The sequence below is a fragment of the Silene latifolia genome, chromosome 11 (genome assembly GCF_048544455.1).
Source record: "Silene latifolia isolate original U9 population chromosome 11, ASM4854445v1, whole genome shotgun sequence".
Lineage (NCBI taxonomy): Eukaryota > Viridiplantae > Streptophyta > Magnoliopsida > Caryophyllales > Caryophyllaceae > Silene > Silene latifolia.
The window spans coordinates 135122951-135126712 of record NC_133536.1 but is presented as its reverse complement, the minus strand read 5'-3'; positions in this window follow the sequence as shown (position 1 = coordinate 135126712).

Sequence of the window (3762 nt, the reverse complement as noted above, 5' to 3'; positions counted from 1 at the left end):
TGACAGGTTGCTGCGCGCTTTGAGCTGTTTTGATTGTGATTGATTAGAGAGGCTTGAAGAAAAGAAGGTCGAGCTGGGACCTGTCTGAAGCTAGCGCTACCCGGGAGGCAACCCGGCGATTTTATTTTGCTTTTTATTTAATTTCAGTTGTAATAAATGGTTTTTTTATACCATAGACTATCTCAGTTAAGCTTGTCTTTGTTAGTTGCGGGCTGTTTTTATTGCGTTTTGTAGGAATTACAACGAGGATTACTCGATCGAGTAATTTTTCTACTCGATCGAGCACCTTTGCTGAGGGATTCATTCGATCGAGTAATTAATCCACTCGATCGACCACCTGCAGATTAGAGAACCACTCGATCGACCACTATTCCAGTCGATCGAGCAGTTTTTGGATGCCCAGTTCACTCGATCGACCACTGTTGGACGGATATCGAGTGTATTTGACTTGTATCAGCTTCCTGAGACGGTTTTCCGGGCCCTTAGCAACCTCCCATTTCATGGTCGGTTTGGGGAGGTCCCCTTATTCGCGCTATCTTGTGAGTTTTCCGCTTTTACTCTCTTCCTCCTTTAGTTTGCATTTTCCTTTCCATGTTTTGGTACAATGGGGGCATTGTACAGTTTGGTTTGGGGAGGTTATGCATCCATATCTGTGTCTGCATATTGTTTTTTATTGCATTTCAGTTATCACATTTAATTTATGTTTGCATTGTTATTTATTTTTGTTAAAATTCAAAAAATTCAATAAAAATTGGAAAAATTGTTGAAAATTTCAAAAAATTCACGTTTATTTTTAGCATATAGGTTGAGTCGGAACGGTAGATTTCAATGATGATATTGCACTGCATTTGTCTTTCTGCTTAAGCCTTGCATTAAACTGTTATCTTTTAGCTTTGTCTTTTGCATAATCTACGAGTTAATGTTTAATTTAGCTGAACGAATAGATTTGACCTGAAATTTTGGCAACCTACTTATAATTTCTAAGGAATTAGAGCCTTATAAACTGGTGTCATTTATGACCAGTTTCATGTAGGATTGTGAGTAGTTACTCCTTGCATAACATGTTCATCAATTTGCACATATATGAAATTCAATTGCTTTTTGCCGTCATACATTCGGGTTAGTGGTTGGTGTCACATGCAGGGAGGCGCTTACAAATTCCCCTTCTTTCATTTTTACCCATTTAACTCCACATTAGCCAAATTTGCCAGTTGACCCTTAGCTACATCCAAATTTAGCCTGCCTTGTCAAGCTAGTTTAGATTGTTTTTGCGGTATACTGTCCATTGTATCAAGTTTGGCTCATATCTATTGTTTTGGAGTTGGTAATTTATGAAGAAAAGGAGGAAAATAGAAAACAAAAGAAGTTGAAAAAAAAAAGAATTCGAAAAAAAAAATGAAGAAACCGAAAAGAAAAAAGAATGAAAACAAAAGAAAAAGAAGAAAAAAATAGATGTTGTTTGAGACGGTTTCTGCTCCTATGTTCTATCTTACATCATTTGAGGAGTATGTTCAGTTTGGTTTGGTGAGTTTTATGCCAAGTGAAGGGCATGTGCTTATTCCATAATTGAGTTGAGAATTGGATGTTGTCATATGGTTCTGTTTAGGTACTAGCTTGATCACCTATACCTCCACATTCCCATAAATGTTTTGCCTTTTCTTACCCATTGCCTCACTTTACCATATCTTTGTAAGCCCTCGGCTGTGACGGACCTTGTTTGGTTGGAATGTATGAACGGTAGCTAGAATTGTCTATCATATTAGTTGCATGCATGTTTATGTGGGTCGTAGTCTAGGTGAGCGACTATTTTTCTTCCTCTCTTACATATATATGCTTGCCTTTGCTTCATGAGAGAAGAGTGACCCGTGAGAGTCCATTGTTAAAGGTCTTGCAAGGTCGACGGTTCAGCTTTATTTACAAACATCTTATAACTCGTTTGCATTTGGCTGTCTTGCTATAAGTGTTAGTTTGCTTGCATTAAATTGGCTTAAGTGGGCATTTGTAGCTAGCTCTGAGTTATCTTTTTCCGTTCCATTAGCGTATAGTTTTGAGTTTACTCGGGGACGAGTAAAGGTTTGGTTTGGGGAGATTTGATACGTGCATTTTATATAGTCTTTTTAGCCTATTTTACGCACGTATTTCTATGCTTTTATCGTAGTTTTATGCTACGAATTGCCCCGAATATGCTACTTTGGTGTATTTTGTCTTATTTGCAGGAATAGACCGGAAAGTAGTGAAATCAAGTCATTTACCGTCCGTTTTGCATGCATTTGGAGAAAGAGTAGATTTGGAGCGGGAAATATTGCTGTCTTGGGATGCGTGAAGGCGTTTCGGGAGCTAAAAGGACAAGTCAAGTCAAATTGACGAGAGTGATGAGCTGCTGAAGTCAAGTTTCACTTGATCGAGTGATTTATTACTCGATCGAGTGGTTTAGGAGTCAATAATCAGTCGATCGAGCACTATTCTAAGTCGATCGACCAGTTCCTTATATGCCCTTACTCGATCGAGCACTTTCCTTGGTCGATCGAGCTGTTTTCTGGCTGAGTTTGCTCGATCGAGTGATTTCTTTACTCGATCGAGTGGCTTCACTGACGGGTTGGGCTTTTAAGCTTTAATTCGTTAATTAGGTTTAATCCTACTCCTATTTTCTTATAAATAGGAGTTAGGGATGTCATTTTTAATCATCCAACAATTCAAGGATCACGTTGCTCTTCCCCTTTTCTCTATACACTGTTACTTTTATTCCTGTTCATTTCCGGATCTCTTTAATTCAGTAATTCTTTCTTCCTTTCTCTCTTTTTATTTAATGTTTATTATTCCCTCTCCCTATTTATTTATTGTACTTATTTATTCCATGTCTAGCTAAATCCCCCTGGTATGTTAGGATTAGGGAAGCCGTGGTAGCGATGCTTTAATTGTATTAAATAGATTAGCCCTGCGATAAGAATTGTATTAGGCAATTTAACTGTTATCCGGTCGAATGAATGCATGCAGGAGACCATAAATCTAGTTAACCCCGACCTAGATCGAAAGATTGGAAGGGAAGGCTTGCTTAATTACAATAGGGTATTGCAGTGAGGGCGAAAGTTAAGCTGTTTACGCTCTAGGGCGGTTTAAGGACCGAAAGGTGACGACCATAGCTCTTCTTATCAATAGTCTAATCGCCTTAGTATTCTCGATAATATAAGATCTGATAGCTGCCACGGTGGACCGACTCCTAGCATACTTCCTTTCTCTTATTGTTAATTTCTCTCATCTTTTTCCCTCGCTTTAGTCTTTAGTTTAGTCAACACGATCAATTCAACCCCCAATTGTGACATCAGACGGATAGAATAGACAAATAGATAGTACACCGCCTCCCTGTGGAGATCGACCCTACTTACCGCTGACTTCTGTTAGTAGTACTTAGGTATTTATTTTTGGTACGAAACGACAGTATCACTCGTCCTCGAGTACGTGAGTGAAATTTTTGATCCTTATTAACATTATACCTAACTACACAAATATTATCCAAATCGGGTTTAGCTTTACCCGGAGCCCTTTCAACTCGCAATTTGACACGTCATGAGGGGAAGCGCCCTATTGCAAGGCAAGTAAGGTCTTGCTACAAAATATTGATTGAAAATGCCACTAAATTACCAAGTAATGCACGGGATTGAATCAAACAAAACACCCACACTTGCTTCATTCAAGCGGGATTTCAAAAACTGAACATAGAGAGTCTTAGTGGAGGACATCGATCCCCTAGCTCTAGCTCAAGTA